Below are 20069 nucleotides of genomic sequence, written 5' to 3'. Positions count from 1 at the left end.
TAGGTGGCAGCAGCCTGGAGGGCTGGGGCAGGGTTCTCCAGAAGGCAGTATATGCTTTAAATCAGTATCCAGTATATGGCATAATTTCTCCCAAAACCAGGATTCACAGGTCCAGGAATCAAAAGACGGAAAAGGAAATAGTTCCAGTCACTATCATCCCTAGTGACCCAGCATGAAAACTTTTGCTTTCTATTCCCTGTTCTGCTGGCCTAGAAGTTTTAGCTCCTCAGGAGTGGGGCGGGTTGCTCCTACCAGGAACCACAACAAACATCCCATTGAACTGGAAGTTTGGCTCCTCCCTGGCCATTTTGGGATTCTAATGCCTTTAAACCAAAGGGTTGAGAGAGGAACAGTGTGGGCTGGAGAGATGGCTCAGCGGTTAAGAGCACTGACTGCTCTTCCAGAGGTCCTGAGTTCATATCCCAGCAACCACATGGTGGCTCACAACTATCTGTAATGAGATCTGATGCCCTCTTCTGGTGTGTCTGAAGACAGCTACAGTGTGTTCACATACATAAAATAAGTAAATCTTAGAAAGAGAGAGAGAGAGAGAGAGAGAGAGAGAGAGAGAGAGAGAGAGAGAGAGAGAAGAACAGTGTTAGGAGGGTTGATAGATCCAGATAATCACAGGGAAATTGGATTGCCCCTCTATAATGGAGGTAAGAGAGATTATGTCTGGAGTGCAAGAGATCCTTTATGGTGTCTCTTGGTGCTACTGCGTCTTGTGATTAAAGTCCATGGGAAACTACAACAGCCTAATCCCAGGCAGGATGACGAAGGGCACAGAAACATCTGGAATGAAGGTATGAGTCACTCCTCCAGGAAAAGAGCTAAGACCTGCTAAGGTGCTTGCAGAAGGTAAAAGAAATACAGAATGGATAGTATAGGAAGGGAGATATAAATACCAGCTAAGGCCACATGACCATTGTTGGATTTTATATATACATATGTGCGCGTGTGTGTACATACATGTACATAGAATATTTATAATATACATAATATATATTATAGAAGATTATAGTTGACATGAGTCTGTGGTATTTTGTGAAGATTATTTTTGTACAGATAGTTGTGTTTCAATTTTTTCATCATATAACATCAATTAAGAGAATATCAATGGCTATCTTCATTAAGTTTGAGCTACTAGAGGAATGTCTCCCAAGGGATATTGTCATCTATTCTAAATGTATAAAGCATTTGCAGTTGTATGCAGGACAGATATGTCATGTTAGGTGTAATTGTGACCCAATGAAATGTATAATGTGTTTCAGTGTATGTGGTATAGTTATATTTAGGCATTATTATGACCTGGATGCTGTTAGTATTTGAAAATTAATGATGATATAAGAAAGTATGATTGTGTGTCAGATTGACAGGGATTAGACTTGAGATGGCCATTCTTGGTTGTCAGCTTGACTATATCTGGAAGGAACTACAATCCAGAAATGGAGGGCACACGTGTGAGAGATGTTTTTGCCTGGTTTAAAGTGGGTGAATCCACTTCTAGGCTGGACCTCTGAGGTAGGAAGACACACACTTGTGATCTTGAGGTGAGAAGACACAGCTTTAATCTGGGCCACACCTTCTGCCAGAAGCCTACACAGGGACCTGGAAGGAGAAACCTTTGCCTGCTTGTCCCAGCCCTGCTAGCACATTCACAGCTTCACCGACACTGCAGCCTGCTTCTTCAGGATTCCAGCATATACTGAAGACCAGCCGAGGCATCCGGCCTCGTGGACTGAGCAACTACTGGACTCTTAGACTTGCTGTTCACAGCCAGCCATTATTGGATTAGCTACAGCCTGTAAGTCATTGAAATAAATTATGTATATCTATACATATACATATATACACATATATGCATGCGCTTGCGCACATACACAGGCAGACAGACAGAGAGGAGAGAGATTCATTCTCTAAGTTCTGTTATTCTAGAGAGCCCTAACTAATACAGACCTAAACCTGACATTAGAAGTTAAGACTTCACCAGTAAGATGAACGGCCTCTCATCTTGATGACATCCATCTTGACAGACTAGATCTCTTCTTATGACTCTTCCCTGAAGCATTTGATCTCAGGATCCCTGGATCCATGCAATGCCAGGGGGAATTGAATAAAAGAGAGTTCAAGGTGAGGCCCAACAATACCTCAAGTGTACAGAGCACCTCGTTTCCTCCTTTGTTTCTTTCTGGTCCACTAAAGCCTGTTTGAAAGAGTTAGAAATGGGCTCAAATTCCTCTCAAGGACATTTTACTCTCCCTCATACATATTCAGCAGCTTCATGTTAATTTAATGGCTGCAGGTCCACTTGCCCAGATCACAAAGTGTCCTCTTGCTAATGCACCCCCGCCAGACGATGGCTCAGAAATGCCAGAATTGAGCCAAGTGTGATGGCCCACAACGCCCCCTGGTTCCCAGTGAACACTGGATTGAATGATGACCACTGCTCTTATTATTATAATGTCGGGCTATTCTGGGCATGAGCTATAGAACGCTATTCAAGCAACAGTGAACCTGGCCGGGCAAGATGGCTCAGAAAGTAAAAGGCAGAGGCAGGCAGACCTTTGTGAGTTCTAGGCCAGCCTGATCTACATAGTGAGTTCCAGGACAGCCAGGACTATGTAGTGGACCCTTTCTCAAACAAACAAACAAACAAACAAACAAACAAAAACCCCACCGAAACAAAAACCATGCCAGGCTTTACTTGAAGACACCGTTTTTCTTCTAAACAACAGGCTCGGATCCAAGCCGGAGGAGCCTGCCCACTGCTGGCAGGCTCTAGTTTTCCACCATCATCATGTCTTTGGCCACAGTGTCCTTGTTAAAAAGCCAGGTCTCTGTGGTTCGGCATGTTATTTTCTGTCATTACTGTCAACAAACACAAAACCAGTGACGATTTGCACTGAGAGAAGACAAAGGACGATCTCCAGCCCCTCCAGCTACTGCCCAGGGTTCAAACCCTAATTAATGATCGCTCTCCAGCCGCTTCCCCCATCCTAAGACGGTCCGTCTGCAGGCAGAGTTCTCCAACTGGTATGACCAGTAACTTGCTTAAACCCACCTTCAAAATGTGGAAAAATCTAGACCCAAGGCATATCTAGACCCATCCCTTCATGGAGTAGGCTCTTGGGGTGGGTGAGAGGGGCCGGTGATCCAAGAATGCTGACCACGGCACAATCTAGAAGACAGGGAAGTGTTCTTTCCGAAGAGGTAACGGGGATCCTCGTTCCCATTTATCTGCTGGGATGGCTAATCTTGAATGTCATTTTGACGGGATTTAGAATCACCACCGTGAAAATAACCCCCTGGGCATGTCTGTTTAGGAGTTTCTAGATGATGTTAATTGAGATGGAAATATCCGTTCTAACTGTGGGTGGCATCATGCCTGAGGCTGGAGTTCTGCACTGAGTAAAAGAGAAGATTTTTGAGCCAGGCACCAGCATTCATCTCTCTCTGCTTCGGGGCTCCTACGTGACCACGTACCTCCCCCTCCCCCACCACCATGATAGACTGCGCTTTCAACCTCTAAACCCAAATATACCCCGCCTTCGCTTGTCAGCTCTCTTATTACAGATATAAGAAAAGTAATGGACACACGTCTCCCCAAGAGGGACCACTCTACCTAGCAAGGACATGGAGGGGCTGGGTTTTGCTGGTCACAAATGTCCCAGGGAGATCCGTGACTCAGCCTTAAAAAAGTGTCACCCTGAGGCGCCACTGAAATCACTACACAGGAGCAACAGGCAGATGGGGCCCAACTGTGTTCTCATAATGAGAGCCACTGGGGACTTCTTAGCGGTCTGGTTCCTCCCTCTTTGTAGCCTTAGTGCTTCTGTCTCCTGTACCTATTTAAGGAAGGATAAACCTGAGAAGGTCTCCCCTGGGAGTGTGAGGCCCCCTGTGCCGGTCAGGAGAGTGTGGGTTGGGCCCAAGAAAAGCTTCCAGAACTGAATGCCCCGAATAAGCATTGTGGCACATGGTTGGAAGAGGCTCACATTGTTCTGTGGTTCCTCACGCGGCATCGCTCCCAAGTTCCGAGCCGAAATTCTGCTTCAATCGGGTGCTGAGTAGTGAGAGACTCCGGGGTAAGGAGGATGAAGGTGAAGACACAACAATTTCCTCTTGGTTTGGTGTCCTCAGTTTGGGGCCCCCTAGGGGCAAGTTCATGCTTCCTACCCCATAGCTGCAGCTTCCGGCAAAGGTTGCCCCTGGTTGTCCACCAGGCTGGGCTTAGGCTGCCTCGCTGACTACAAAGCCAGTGTGTGCACCGTTTCCGCCTTCCTTGCTGTATGCTCCAAGAGTTTTGCAAAGGCCCTTTCAGCTGTGGTTGGAACCCAGCGTCTTGGCCCCACCCCAGGGAGGAGACTCATTTACTTTGGCACCTGGGCATTTCCTATGGTGTCCGATCCTGTGAATGTATGGAACAGGGCCTTTTGAAGCGGGCCACGATGAAGATACTCAAAGGCTGTGACTAAGCCATTAAGCCTTCAAGGATCTCCCAATTCTTGACCCAGGATTCCTCCCCCTGATGGTTTTGAGGTTTAAGGGAGGTGCCCACAAGGAGCATCTGATGGAGGGTTTGTTGTAGCTTCTGGAAGATATTACAAATACTCAAATTTTCCTTGTGGATATTTTTTTTCTCCAAAAGAGGAAAAAAAATTATAGTGTCCATCTAAGGAATCCAGTCAACAGATGCATGAAGAATTAAGCTCATAAATGAAGAAGTAAATAGTTTTTCCTTCATGACCAGCTGGGGACGGTCTTACATATGCCTCCCCAGAAGGGCTGGCTTTACTCACTGTGCTTTCCAGAACTGTGTAGATCTAACGACTCCTTTACTCACGTCTTTTTGGCATGGAAAGAAAGGGTGTTATGCTGGTACCCAAGACTGTACCAAAGCCACCCTGAAGCACATTTATGACTTGACGGCATAGAGGCTACCGACTCTAGAGTCCAATTTGTCTACCACGGCTTCTCTCCCCTGCCCCATCCAAGAAAAGAATGGCTTGTCATGACATGGTCACCTAGAGATTGCCCCTTCCTTAATGGTAGAGTACAGGTTATCGTGTAAAGCCCTTCACTCTCCCTCTGCCACGTTTTTGGGGAGCAGATGTCATTAATGCCACACCAGAGCTGGTCTTGCTGCTCAGCTGAACCCTTCGTGATGTGTCTGCAAATGGTCTAAGAGATCTTAGGTTCGGAAACCTGTTTTCCTCATGCATTTTCGGGGTAGTCATTTCCAGAATTGATCTTTGTATCTAGTTGGTTTATGGGTACTCCCTACCCCGACTGTGGTGTTAGGGGATTCAGTTCTTGCTTTTGTCAGGTGATGACTCTGCCACCAAGCTACATCATTAGTCTGATTTAAGGAATTAAATTTTTTTTTACCTTTATGGTTTTTTTTATGTCCATATGTTTCTACTGTAGGGCACAGCAGGCTGAGTGTAGAGATATCCCGGAATGGAAGTGGTGAACCTTAGGGCTCTCTCAAGGGCAATGACAAGTACCTCAGCCCATTTCTTACCCCAGACCTACCACACATTGCCTCATCTCCCAAGTCTGTGGACTTAAATGAATGTGCACCTGCCCAGGCATATGGCTTTTTCACATTTAATGGAGTGGACATTCATTTAAGTCCAAGAACTATTCATTACATTATTATAAACTCGGCTGCGTTAGATACTTTTGTCTGACTGTAGGCCAGCCTAGTGTTGCGGGCATGTTTATGGTGGGCTCCTTATGCAGAGGTTCAACTGGTTAAGTGTATTAAGAATAATTTTATTAGTGATATAGTCAACCGATGGTGGATTTATCAATTCCTTTGGAAGCCGGGACACCTATAAAGTTCTCACACTACACAGTGCATATCATCTCATTTATCTCTTTCCCTGCTGAAACTGAACTCAGGCAAAGGACTGGGCACACTTTGTCATGATGTCACCCACATCCAGCCAATGCCTAGCAAAAGTAGATACTCACCGGATGAACAGTACATGCCAATAAAGTATGCTTTATTCCCCCCATCTACAGGAGGCTACCCCCAAAGAGAGTGAAACTGGACAGGAGACAAGTGGAGACAAGTGTGCAGGCTCTCGATTGAAGCTCTGTGCTCTGCCCCATGCTTGCCAGTCTTAGCCTCTCTGCCCTCTACCCTCTGCCTGCCTCTGGCACTATGGTGTGTGAGTTGTATAACACAATGAAGGGAGTCAAGCTTGTCTGTATCGCCATCAGCCAAGGGGTCAGTAGGTCAGATATCCAGTTCAGTACCACCCATGCAAACGCACAAGCGTTTCCTTTTCAACCGACTCACTTGGCCAAGCGTGGGCAGAGCCAAGTGACCTTTACCCAAACCTATCAAGGATGTCATTGTGTTTCCATGTAAGCCAGCATTGTGAGGCTGCGAGCTTCCCTCTTCCACATGCTTAGGACCGCATGCATTTGTATTTTGAATGCTGCCCCGTGCAGAGGCAGCAATATTATGGCATGAGGCATCTAACAGGGGCCTTTCAGTGGGTCATCTGGAGAAGTACCTAATGCTCCCCAAGCATGTTTTATGTGCATCGACAGGGCAGAGAAGTGGTTGACACTTGAGTTTGGGTCATTAGTCCCCTGATATGGGCTTCAAAAGTACCTACCTGGTATGCAGAATCATCCGGGTCAACCTTAATGTCAAAGCTGGAAGTGCTCCTTCTGAAAGATTTCTCCACTCACAAGATCAGAAACTTGAACAGAATGTATCCTTTTTTCTTCCTCTGCACTAACTTCTAGTTGAATTATATCATTTTCTTTAAATCTGAATACAAGCAGCAGCTATCGGCCATAGTACCATCTGTAATGGCCCCAAATGGTCACAAAACATGGGCCTTTTCGTACTAATTCATTGCACTATGGCTTCACCCTCGATGTCTTTTACATTGCTAATTCTTCACTCTTAAAGCTCTAACACATCTTGATGGAAAAGCATCTTGCTACCCTGCAGTATCTTTGATACTGCACATAACTCATATAACAGGGTGAGTCCTGCCAAAGGTAAAACACGGCTGTTTAATCTCAAGGATCCAGATAGACAGACAGACACACTAAACTCTCTCCTCCATCTGCTCTGGTTCTGTACCCCACCCCCCCACACACACCGTTGGATCGAATGACACTTACCTACGTCTAAATGACTATCTCATTATGAAACACATGCCTACAGATGCTCCCAGAAACAATCCTTAGCCTGCTCTCTGGCTTGCCCAAGACCCAGTCAAGTTCACACAGAAGAATAACCCCCTACTTAAAAACATTATATCATGCAACATGTCAGAAGCAGTGTTAGATTTTTTACCAAGCAATCAAAGGGACCCACGGCACCTCAAAATGTTAAAACCCTCGTGATAACAGCCCTACCCTGTGAGCATCTAGTATTCGCTGGATGCTTCTCAAGTGGAAACATCATTTCTGAAATAGTTGTTGTCTAACATTCTTCCTACACTTGAGAGAGGTAGGTGAGGCAGTTACCAACTTGCTGGCTGTCAACTCCTTACCTTTCCTCATTTAACGCACCTTGGAGCTAAGCCCCTTTTCCCTTGTTGCTTGTCTTGCATGGCCACCCAGGGAATGGGTATCCACTGTTTGTCACCTCCACCAATGATGCATCCTGCAGTTTTTAGGGACTTGCAGCATGTTCCTTCATGCTTACCACACACATTTCATTGGCAACAGAAGTTTCTAGTGTCTTCTGGCTGTCTAAGAGAGCTGAGGTGTGTTTTGTGGCCTCAGTCCTGTGTTTGACCTGGGCCATTCCTGACCTGGGTCAAATCAGCATACTGATCTCTAATCTGCTGAGCGTCTTCTGTAATGGAGCCTGAATCCAGGTGAGCACTGGACCTCCTAGACTTTTCCAGGGCTGCCACGACAAGGGATTGCTGACGGAAGGGTTTACAATGAAGGTTCTTATAGCATTCTTTCCTTTGCTGGGCTGGGAGACAATGTGTTGTGCAGTTGCAGTGGCTTGCTGGAGATCTTTGGCATTGGGAAACATCATTGTCTCTTGTCTGTCTTTTTCTTTCTTTCTTTTTTAAAGATTTATTTAATGTATATGAGTACACTGTCGCTGTCTTCAGACACACCAGAAGAGGGCATCGGATCCCCATTACAGATGGTTGTGAGCCACCATGTGGTTGCTGGGAATTGAACTCAGGACCTCTGGAAGAGCAGTCAGTGCTCTTAACCACTGAGCCATCTCTCCAGCCCCTCCATCTTTTTCTTAATGTGACATTTCCCCCATATTTATTTTTGTGTGTGTGTGTCCAAATTATTTTTTTCCAATAGGATATTGGTTCTATTTGACTTGGAATTTAACTGTATTCCCGTATGACCTTGTTATAACTAATCACATCTAATTCAAGCATAACTAATTAATGACTGAATTCTAAATAAAGTTATCTCCTGAGTAGAGCTTCAACATGTGCATTTCAGAGAACACAATCCTCCCTGCGGTTCAATGTTCCTTTTAATTTGCTCAGAACTAAGTTTTTTTTTTTTTTAATGTTTATGTGTTTGTTGAGCAGGAATTCATGTAGTACACGATGGCTTTAAACTCAGTTTAACATTTAACATTAAACTCTGTTTAATGTAACAGAGGCAGGCCTTGAGGTCCTGACTGTCCTGCTTCTCTCCCTCAAGTGCTGATATTAGAGGTGCATACCTGATAAGATATTGTGGTAGTTTGAATGAAAATGGCCCCATAGGCTCACAGGGAATGGCACTATTGGGAGGTATGGCCTTGTTGGAGTAGGTGTAGCTTTGTTGAAGGAAGAGTCTCACTAGGGGATACCTTTGAGGTCTCGTATGTTCAAGCCAGGCATATTGGCCCAATATCTCTTCCTGCTGCCTGCAGATCCATACGTAGAACACTCCAGCACCATGTCTGCCTACATGATGCCACACTTCCCACCATGATGATAATGATCTAAACCTCTGAAATTGTAAGCCAACCCAAATTAAATGTTTTCCTTTGTAAGAGTTGTCATGGTCACGGTGTCTCATCATAAGAGTTGTTGTGGTCATGGTGTCTCATCATAAGAGTTGTTGTGGTCATGGTGTCTCATCATAAGAGTTGTTGTGGTCACGGTGTCTCATCATAAGAGTTGTTGTGGTCACGGTGTCTCATCATAGGAGTTGTTGTGGTCATGGTGTCTCATCATAAGAGTTGTTGTGGTCATGGTGTCTCATCATAAGAGTTGTTGTGGTCATAGTGTCTCATCATAAGAGTTGTTTTGGTCACGGTGTCTCATCATAGGAGTTGTCGTGGTCACGGTGTCTCATCATAGGAGTTGTCGTGGTCACGGTGTCTCATCAGAGCAATAGAAACCCTAACTAAGACATATATTTGAAGATTTGTCTTGTAGCCAACACCCATGTTAATGGAACATAGCTCATAAATAACATTCTCCAGGCTGGCCTTGAGGAATCTCTTAGACAAATAAGTGCCTTTCTTCATGATGCCTCTGAGGATTTGGTCATAAATGTTTATAGTGTCCTTCTGTGGAATATGGCTTTATTCTGGAACATGGCCTAATGCTATGTGTCCGGCCTATGTTGGGGAGTTCTTCTCATAGGAGATTTGTGATACTGGTGGACAGCTTGGTGCTTCTTATCTGACCTGTGTCTGCTTATCCTTATTACCATAACTGTTCTCTAATAGAGCTCTAATCAAAAGAAGTTAGCCTACAGCAGACGCCTCCATCCAATGTCCTCCAGCCAGGCCCCACTTTTCCAGCTCCCAGAATTTCCCAAAATGGTACTACATACCAACCAGGGATGTAGGCTTTAACACATGAACCTGTGGAGGACAGTACATCTACCACCATTACACTGTGCTTCTTTGTAAGGATCTCTTAAAATTTTTATGTATATGAATGCTTTACCTACATATGTGACTATGTACCTCGTGTGTGCAGTGCCCATGGAGGCCAGAAGAGGGCACCAAATCCCCTGGAAGTGAAGTGACAAACAGTTGTGAGCCACCGTGTGGGTACTGGGAACTGAACCCCAATCCTCTACAAAAGCAACTTGTATGCTCTTAACCACTGAGCTGTTTGTGCAGCCCCCACCCTCCCGAACTGTGCTTATCCTTCTCCACATTGATGGTCACAGCTTCTGTGTAATGAGAATCACAGGACAGCCATTCAACAAATATTCCCTGTGCATACTTACTACTCTTTAACGGTGTCTCTCTGCCGAGAGGCCTGGAGAGAGCTGAGGCTCTGCTCACCAGGAACAGAAAGGGCATTTCTAGAAAAATACAATGGTATTGCTGAAAGGCTTCCTTCCCTAAGGTAACTCTTGGATTCATCTCTTGAATTCTGAGTTTGACAGGACAGCCAATCAGGAAGACATGGAGGTGGGATAGTCTACAATGAAGAAAGAACATGGGCGAGGGCATTTGGGCATCTGGGAGTGGTTTGTTCTGAGACCTACGCCAGACGCAGTAAAAATATCAAACCTAGAACAAGATAGAACTCCCGTAGCCTTAAGCTGCTTGTGATTTGACACCACGCACAATTGCCACAAATGAGTCACAATCCCAGATGATCAGCCAGGTGCGCACTGAGTGAAACATGGTGACTGTATCAAGGCTGTCACTCGGTTAGGAACAAGAGTGGTATCCCATCTGTTAAGGGATGCAGCCTGCCTCCCGAGAGTCTCCATGATAAGACAATTAGACATGCTCGGAATGATAGAACAGAATGCACCCCACAAATACAGGTACGTTTATTGAACAAGAAATTTTGTGAGTGACCAGGGATACCCATCGTTAGCATTTGCCTTCACAGTGCATCAAACATCCTTAAACTTTCACTAAACAGTGGCACAGTTTTTCAGGGCATTATCCTGCTTATCTATGTATGCGTCGCTCTGGAAGTCTCGAAGTACGTCTAGTGATTCATCGACTGGATGGCTCGCTGATATGCTCTGGTTGAATGACACTGGTGGCTGAGACAGATCTCTCACAGTGATGCCGATGGTGGTCATACATCCGTGGCTGAGCTTATGAGTGTATGATCACCACTAGGAGTAGAGAGGTGGCACGGCACCTTCTCTTTCCAGACTTGCTCTGAAATAAAGAAATGCTAGGAAGCATCCGTGTGCTCCGTGTGCAATCAATCAAAGTGTATTAGCTCAGAGCGAACCTGAAACGAAATCTCTCTGATGCAAGACTTTGCTATTTCCCCAAGGGTTGATAGCTAGACATGTAAGAGTCTATTGCGATGGTCAGTCACATAGCAGATAACTTCCACGGGACAGAAAAGTGGTCTTGGGGGCACTTCAGCGAGACTTACGTGCCCTCCGGGACCTGACCTCAGATACTGCATACGGCCACGCACACTGCATTCAATCTACTGCTTCGGCAGCCTTGGTCCAGTCTGAGAGGGGTTGGCCGAGGGAGTGAGGTTTACTGGGGAGTGGAGATGGAGGCCACAGGATGCTCTTAAAAGATAAAGCAGAAAATGCGTGAAGAGAATGAGGAAGAGGAAAGCAGAAGAACCAGGAAATCCATCCAAACCAACAAGGGAACGGGACAGAAGCTGTGGCAGGCCTAGAAGAAAGCCAGCTTCGATTGTCTGGGGAGAACGCATGGCAGAGTGTTTGGATCACAGTCTTTAGAAAACAATTAAAATCATGAAGAGAATAAGATGCTAGAGGGAGGGTGTCTCAGTGGTTAGGGGCATAGACGGCTCTTGCAGGAGACCCAAGTTGAATTTCCTAATAATTAAAAATTGAGTTCCCTCCATAATTAAAAAATAATAAATTTTCAAAAATAAAATAAAACAATGGACAAAAGGCCATCTGCTGCTTTAGCCTGTAAAAGCGGAGGAGACAGAGAGATGGCTCTGTTGCTAAAGTGCTTATGGTCCACGCATGAGGACCTGAGTTTGAATTCCCAGCACATATGCACAAATCCTGGGGAAACTGGACTCGTGGATCCCTGGAGCCTGCTTGCTGGTCACTGAGCCAAAGCCATGAACTCCAGGTACAATGAAAGACCCTGTCTCCAAAACCAAGGAGGAGAGTAACAGGGGAAGCATTCAGTGTCAACAGCGGGTCTCCATACACATGTACATACACCACACACATCAATGACCTCAGCTGATATGTGAGCGATATAAGATAAAAGAAGCCTGTACTCTCTAGGAAACCGTAAAGAGAAAAAACCAGCAGTCACATGTTCGTTAAAATAAGCCATTTTAGAAGAAAACAATGGTAACAGATGACTTCAAATTTGCAAAGAATATCGATTAGGCAGAAACAGTAATGTTGATGCCAGCATCAATGTAGCTAAAACAGAAAATGTCGGGCTGGCGAGAGAGGAAGCAAAGGCAGGGTGCAGACTAACTCTGTTAGTTAGGCAGAGCACTAACTCCTTATCTATAAAAGCAAAACTCAGAATCAGGGTCAAGTGGAGACAGCTTACATCATGACACTACTTGGAAATGGAGAGGTTAATGTCATAAAGCAGATAAAGACTTGGATGTGGCCATCCCAGAGGAGCCTATGGGGGAGGCAGGGGACAACTGTCCATTGTTATCTGTCTTTGTCAGATAAAAAAAGTAACATAAACAATACTTACAAAAGTGGCTGACCATCTTACAGCATCTCAGGTTTCCGTAACGTGTCTTATTAAATTTCAAACGGCAATCCTTAGGTTTCCATGTATATTTAGAGAATCAACAAATTTTTACTCAAAATTTAAAAACTTTTACCATGCTGCATAGAGTCAGTTACTGAAATTTAAAAAAGATTCAAAGCATAAACAAAGAAATGACCTTCCAAGCTATCATTTACAAATAATATTCACTCCTCTCAGAAAGGGCTTCTACCCCTGAGTGGCAGTTTCCCCTCTTTCTGCTCTTTGTATTTTGGGGTACCCTCCCTAAAATCTTCTTCAAGATCTCCCTTGAGATTTTAGTGTGTGTGTTTTCACGTGTGTGTGGCTGCATACACACACACACACACACACACACACACACACACACACACACACACAGTTAGTGGACAACTTTGTGGAGTCGGTTTCTCTCCTTTCATCTTTTTGTGGGTTCTGGGGGAGTCTAACTCAGGTCGGCATGCCTGTGAGGCAAGCACCAGCACCCTTACCCACTGAGCCACACCACCTGCTTAAAATGTAATGCCTGTCTTTGGTTTAATTTCTTACAGTTAGGAGAGAGCTTTCAGCTATACTTCATGAATGATGCTTTAAACTTCTGCCCTATATACTGGTGTCATGCTTTGGGGACAAGGTCTATATTCCACTGGTATTTTGATCCCACCAATGTGTTTTTTAAAACAAGGTATTTCTTCATTGGAAGCAAAAAAAATGGAAATGAACGCTGATCTGAGCAGTGTCTTTGCTGCTCCCTACAGACTGGCACTGGAACTACATGTCCCTTTTGTAGTTTGTTCGGCTTTTTTTTTTTTTTTTTGTTGTTGTTGTTTTTGTTTTTGTTTTGTTTTGTTTTTGAGGCAGAGCTTCACTATGCAGCCCAGCCTGGGTTTGTACTTCAAATCCTTCTGTCTCCACTTCCCAAGTACCACGATGGTAGGCATCCACCCCTTTATTGTTTATACGCCACTGCGTTTTATACTCTTTCTTTAACTGCTGAGTTATCGTAAGCAGTCAGATATCCTTGTCAGTGTTTATGGTGGTAGATGGCTACCTACGATGTAATGCATGGACTTTTAGAAAGTCATTACTTGGATCTTTAGGGCGCTTACTAATCCAGCCGGGAAGCCAGGAGCTCCTGGGGAATATCTAAAACAGCAAGGAAGTGCTCTGGTCAATAGAGGGCTCTCTTTCATGAGGAATTCAGTCAGCTTTTGAGAGGTAAAGAATGATGCACTCCAGCCGCAGGCAGGCCTCTGCTCTGTGCTGTCCTGTTAGGCAAAACGGCCTGCAATGAAAACTGGCTCTATGAGGATGAGTACAGTGCAGTGTCCTCAAATGGACGCAAGTTTGCATCAAAATTTAAGGCGGAATGGAAGAACTCAAGGAAATGCCCTACATCTAAACCTTGCATTTTCTGTAGAGACCCCGGCACATCATTCACAGAAGTGCTGCTCTTTGAGGATCTGCCCTATATATAATCCCTAGTGGACTATGCATGACAATTCACTAGAATAAAAGGCAAAAAGACTTTGGAGCATATCTAACCTTTATATGAAATACAATTTAATCACTGCATGCTATATATATTTATATGTACATGCATATACTTATACATAAATATATATAGTGGTGATTTGAATATGTTTGACCCATGGGAAGTGGTACTATTAGGAGGTGTGGCCTTTTTGGAGGTATACCCTTGTTAGAGGAAGTGTATCACTGTTGGGGTGATTTTGAAGTCTCCTCCTATGCTCAAGGTCCATCCAGTATAGATGATAGCCTTCTCCTGGCTGCTTGCAGAAGTGGGTCTCCTGCTGCTGCCTTTGGATCAAGCTATAGAACTCTCAGCAGTTGTGCTTCTGACCATGATGACAATGGACTGAACCTCTGACACTGTAAGCCAGTCCCAATTAAATGTTTTCTTGATTAGAGTTGCCTTGGTCATGGTGTCTCTTCACTGCAATAAAAAACCTTAACTAAGACACACACACACACACACACACACACACACACACACACACACACACACTCAATATGGCTGGTGTCCATTGCCTTCTATCACTGAGAAAAATGTTCTGTAACATGACAATCAGGACAAAGGGTGACAAAAACCTACTTGTGCTCTATGAAGAATTTCCCAGGGGTTTCTATTTTCATGGTAACTAAGTGCTTTTTGAATTATATTACAGAATCTCCCAGAAACAGTCCTCACAGAACAGACAAGGGAACATCAATAACACAAGCCCACCCACACACCATCAATAGAGGCAGGATGACCTCAGAATGACTTCCTCACCAATAACATTAAGGTGAATATCAGTGGTCCTCTAATTATGTCTTCTAAGAAGGTGGTTCTAAAAAACTAAAAATGATCTGGAAGAGACTCAAAACAGAGATCCTCACACATTCTCTCAGACAATAAAACTTCACTGGACTCTGGACATGGAACAAAGGACATGCACTTTACAGAGGGAAAGACAATTTCAACTTCGGCACCCGGAGGATGAAAAGAGATCTTTCTAATCAGAATAATAAAAGGATGCGTCTCAGTGAGTGTCTCTCCATAGTACGCTTGTAGCACTTTTGTCTACTCAGACTTTACACATCGATTTTCTGTTACGCCAGATGAAAATGTAATACTTCTGTGTTCCTCCGCCCTCAACCTCTAGTCCTCTTCTCCCATAGCACTGTTTCATTCCTGGAGAAATCAATAAAGACATTGATGTTAGGGTGTTCCTATGAGGAACGTTCAATGCGGCTCCGCTGGTGGTGGGAAGGAAGGTTTCCAACACCTAACGACTCAGCTATCACCCAGGCTCAGACGGCTCTGAGTCAGTCCACCTGGACATCTACTCCATCTACGTACTGATGGAGTTTGTGAAGGAGCCAGTCCTCTAGAACGAGAGCCACAGGATCTCTGGGAAATAGCGGGATAGTTAAAAGGAGCCTCAGAGATGGTCTAGTATTGATGGTGTGTCAGCCAAAAATGAACATTTAGACGTAAAGCTGTTTGGGGAATATTTTGTGTGTGTGTGTGTGTGTGTGTGTGTGTGTGTGTGTGTGTGTGTGTGTATTGCATGACACACTACAGCTGCCAATGCTACTACCAAGGAATATGTGATGGAGAGGTGGGCAAGATGGAGTAGTGGAGAGGTTTGTGCACAGGGGAGAGAGGTGAAACCAGAGGCGTGACAAGTGTCACAGGTATCAGAGACCACGGTTAATGGAGGAACAGGTCATTACCCAGTAGGGTCTGGAGGGTGACGTCCAGCAGCAGCCTGGTCCTTCAGTAGACTCAGCCCCGAACAAGCTGCCCGACCACCCAACCATCCTGGCTCTGAACTGCTACGGGATGTTCGTGACGAGGAACGGTTCGTTTACTGGATTGGACCTTTCTGAAAGTCCCTCATTGGTCCATACTTCTCCAGGAGGCCATGGTCCAAACTTTGGAACCCATGTTGATGTCTGTGGGCAGTGCTGCCATTGGAGACCAAGTTGGAGGACCTTGGCATGTGCTGGAGACCATGTGGATGTCCGTGGTCTGTGCTGTTGCCAGAAACCAGGTAGAAGTCCAGGATCCATGCTGCCGCTGACTGTGAGGGCAACACAGCAGCTTTCACATTATTGTCAACTGCAGACGCACAGTTGGGAAAGAGTAACATGAAAGGCTTCTGTGACAACCCCTACCCCAACCCTCCTCCAAAAAATGAGAGCCCCTCCAAGGAAGCCATCAAAGAGAACTCTTAAAGATGGTGATGTGGATGCTGAAGTATAGCTCCCCACAGTTGATGGCTTCTGGTGGGGGTGCAGGAGGAGAAGGACTCGGTTTTCTTCAGGGGGCGGGCTACTGGGAATTTGATCAGTAGACAGTGAGCATATGGATAGCACAAAATAAACTTTTCTCTTTTCTTTTTTATCAGTCTTTCCTCTTTTGGGGGAAAAGGGGTCAAAATGGCGGGGAAGCAGACATGGAATGAACGGAAGTGAGTGCGATCAGGATGCACGATGGGAAATTCCCAAATAATTAATACAAATACTGTGTTGGGGGGGGGGGGAAGAACCCAAGTCACTTACTACTATCATTCTTTCTTGCAAAATGTCTGATTTTCTTGAGCTTGACATCGGTTTGCTTTCTGTACTTAACTTCTCCTTCCACATTATTTACATATAAACCAACTTTCAAAAATGCTCAAGAATAGGAAAGTTTCTTTAAATTTATTGGTACCCATTTCCCGCTCCTTCCCACTGAGCCCTTGTCTGAATATCATCTGGAAAGCTGGTTTCCAAAGCCTGCAGGAGTACTGTTTTGTGTTGTCCTAGCCTAAGGTGGGAACTGGATGCAAAGGCAAGTTCACACAGAGTCATTGGTTGATTCGTCACAATAATGAGTCTAGACTTCATTTAGTCACTAGGGCCTGCACAACCATAGAAAACAGCCAAGTGAAATGTATATTTGAATGACCCCCATTGCTACAGCATCACCAAGGGTCAAGGGGAACATATCTGTCTATTCTGAAGAGTATGCCCTCTGTGCTGGCTGGTTTTTGTTTTTTTTTTGTTTTTTTTGTTTTTTTGTTTTTTGTCAACTTGACACAAACTAGAGTCACCTAAGAAGAAGGAACCTCCAGTAAGAGCTCCTCTATCACACGATGCTGATCTAAGAGCATGTCTGCAGGGCATTTTCTTGGTGAATAATTGATGTGAGAGGGCCCAGTCCACTGTGGGTGGTACAGTCTGGGTCTGGGTTGCATAAGAAAGCAGGCTAAAGCAGGCGGTGGTGTCCGTGAGGGAGAGCTGGCAGGCTGACCAGCCTGGCTATCGCCCAGGCCCAGATCCAGGGCTCTGATCCACCCTAACATCTACCCCGTTTAGGAACTGCTGGAGCACGTGAAGGGGCTGGTCCTACAGGGCTACAGGCTCTCCATGGCACAGGGCAATAACGATATCTGACTGAGGATGTGGCAGAGGCCAAGGGCCAAGGGCCTAGAGCCAGACTCATGACTCATGCATTTGCAAGTGGGGAGGTGTGGACTAAGGGGTATGCTGTGGGACACACTACCCTCCCAAAATGAGACCTTTTTTTCTTTTTTCGGGGGAGGTTGCAAGGGCGGAGGGTGGGTATAAGGGGATGGGAAGATGGGCAGGATTGGGGTACATCACGTGAGGTCCACGGAGAATCAATAAAATGTTAAATAAAACAGGAAAAATTAATTCATTAGAAAGAAAGCTAAGCAAGTCGAGCAAGCCAGCAAGCAGCATACCTCCATGATTTCTGCCTCAGTTCCTCCTGGCCTTGACTTCCCTCAGTGATGGACTATATAACCTTGAAGACAAATATATCCTTTCTTCCCCAAGTTTCTTTTGGTCAGTGTTTTTTTGCAGTGACAAAGAAGCAAACTAGAACCGTCTCCTTCCTTGGATCCATTTCATACCCCCAAAGGCTATGAGAACAATGTCTTGGAGTAGAGAAGAAAGTGCTGGTCCAATTGTCACTCTAAAAACAACTTTTATAAAAAGATAAAAAGAACGATTCTCAATGTCAAACTCCGTGAAAATTTCACCTAAAATTTCCTCACCCATTTAACATCTTCAAAAAAAAAATCCACACCTTAACTATCATTTATTTAAAATGTAAACTTTGAAGTTGGAAGTAAAAATGACACACAGGGAGCATGGGGAGCGGTTGAGAGGCAGGAGATCTGGTTTCCCACCGACTTCGTTTCTCATCCTTTCTTGGCTGTGTCCCTGAGTCACCTCTGTGCAATTCTAGGATATCTCAGCAGAGTTTGATCGCCCACAGGGCTTGAAGTTCTCTGAACTATTTTGTTCCAGCTCTACCACTTTCTGGCAGAGAGAAGTGGCGTCTGGCCACGAAGTAGAAGTCCTCCCTGCGTCTGGCTTCTTCCTGACTTAGCAAATTGTTCCTACTAAGGCCTCTAGGACACCAACTAAGCCCCACACTCCTTGTAATGCCCCACCTCTCAGCTTCCCCTCACTGAGACCAGAGACAGAGGCAGGACAGGAAGCTGAAGTGATCCTGTGGCCTCTTGATCTCTCGAGGATTCTGGCAGTCTTTTTTTTCGGAGCTGGGGACCAAACCTGGGGCCTTGCGCTTCCTACCCAAAGCCTCCAGGCCCTTTCACTATTAAACTAAGTTTGGTGCCTTTGTGTGGATTTCCAGCCTCTTCTGTGTTTCTCACTGAGGTGCTCGTTATCCAGTCACATTTGCTGCTGTAGTCCATCAAGCTCAGGAATAAAAATGTCTGCCTTGTAACCTTCCTCCCAGAGAGGTCCATGTTTCCTCCTTTCTTAGGCTCCCTCCTCACAGAGGCCTTTCCCTGGCTACTTTGGCTAAAAGAATATTGCCAGTCTCTCTCTAAACATGTACCCAGATTTCTACGCCTAGCTCTGAGCCTCTCTGCTACTTAGAGAGCCTATGCTTTCATCCCCTTTGTAGGAACGTGAACGTGAAGAGAGCAGAAGCATGACCTGGTATGTTTGCGGCTGCACCCTCAGGTTCCGGGACTGAATGCCTAGGTGACATAAGCTATGACTTGTGCTTCTGCCCTATGGCTTACAAACTCACAAGATTACAGTGACTATACATGAATCTGTAGTCCTGGAGGGAGATTCTGACTATCAGCTGCTCATATGTTGTCCTGGTTTAACAGAGCTCTTTAAATCCCAGACCGATTCAACAAGGAGGCCCAGCTAAACGTGACTCTCCTTAGCAGGCAGCTGGAGGAGGTCAGGTTGTACCTTCCTTCTTAATCACGGAGTCATGTTCACACCTCTGGTCTCTAGTCTTGCCTAGACTCAGTGTTCCTTCTACTCTTTTTGTGTTGTGTTACACACTGTGGTTCACCTTTCCATCACATAACACAGCAGTATATGACCTAGTCCAAACTAGAACTACATTTCCCAGAATCCCCTTCCTATGGCTCTGAGTTGGAGTTGGCCAGTTCTCTTCTGGGAAAAAATGAACGCCAAGATGCCAATTACTGCTGGTTCATCTTTATGCTTGCCAGCTACAAAGCAAGACTTTTCTCTCTCACAACTGGCTCCATTGTTCAACAGAACATTGAGCCACCAACAGACGTGGGAGTGTACCTGGCCAGACACATCCCTGCTAGCCTCTAATAAGGCTCCTTTTCAGCACCCAGAAGGTTTTGGATCCCCAGTGTATCAGAAGAGGTAGTGAGGAAAGGAGTTCCTGTTCACCATCTATTCATCTCATGATGAATTACCCGGGTGGTCTGGTGACACATCCATGGGTGTCCAGGGTTAATGGTCCTTCTTTTCAGATGATCTCGATGAGGAGGCTACATCAGTTGTGGTGTGTTTGATATGTTGATGGGCCTGCTTATTCTGATGTGGTTTTCTATATCCATGAGCCCATGTGTTCCTAATTAAC

General features: G+C 45.2%; 2 long non-coding RNA genes across 2 annotated transcripts in view; one reads left to right on the top strand and one right to left on the bottom strand.

Annotated features, from left to right (window-relative positions):
- The window catches only part of LOC148006822 (uncharacterized), an 88565-nt gene that overhangs the window by 9221 nt on the left and 59275 nt on the right, over positions 1 to 20069 (top strand). The window lies entirely within an intron of this gene.
- LOC134484939 (uncharacterized) lies at positions 2705 to 3149 on the bottom strand. The gene is made up of 2 exons (XR_015654029.1): positions 3062 to 3149; positions 2705 to 2868 (listed from the first exon to the last, which is right to left on the bottom strand). It is a non-coding gene; the product is annotated as an uncharacterized LOC134484939 (long non-coding RNA).

Source organism: Rattus norvegicus, chromosome 1, assembly GCF_021556685.1.
Source record: "Rattus norvegicus strain SHRSP/BbbUtx chromosome 1, alternate assembly SHRSP_T2T, whole genome shotgun sequence".
NCBI lineage: Eukaryota > Metazoa > Chordata > Mammalia > Rodentia > Muridae > Rattus > Rattus norvegicus.
This window is presented reverse-complemented; position numbering and strand designations above follow the sequence as displayed.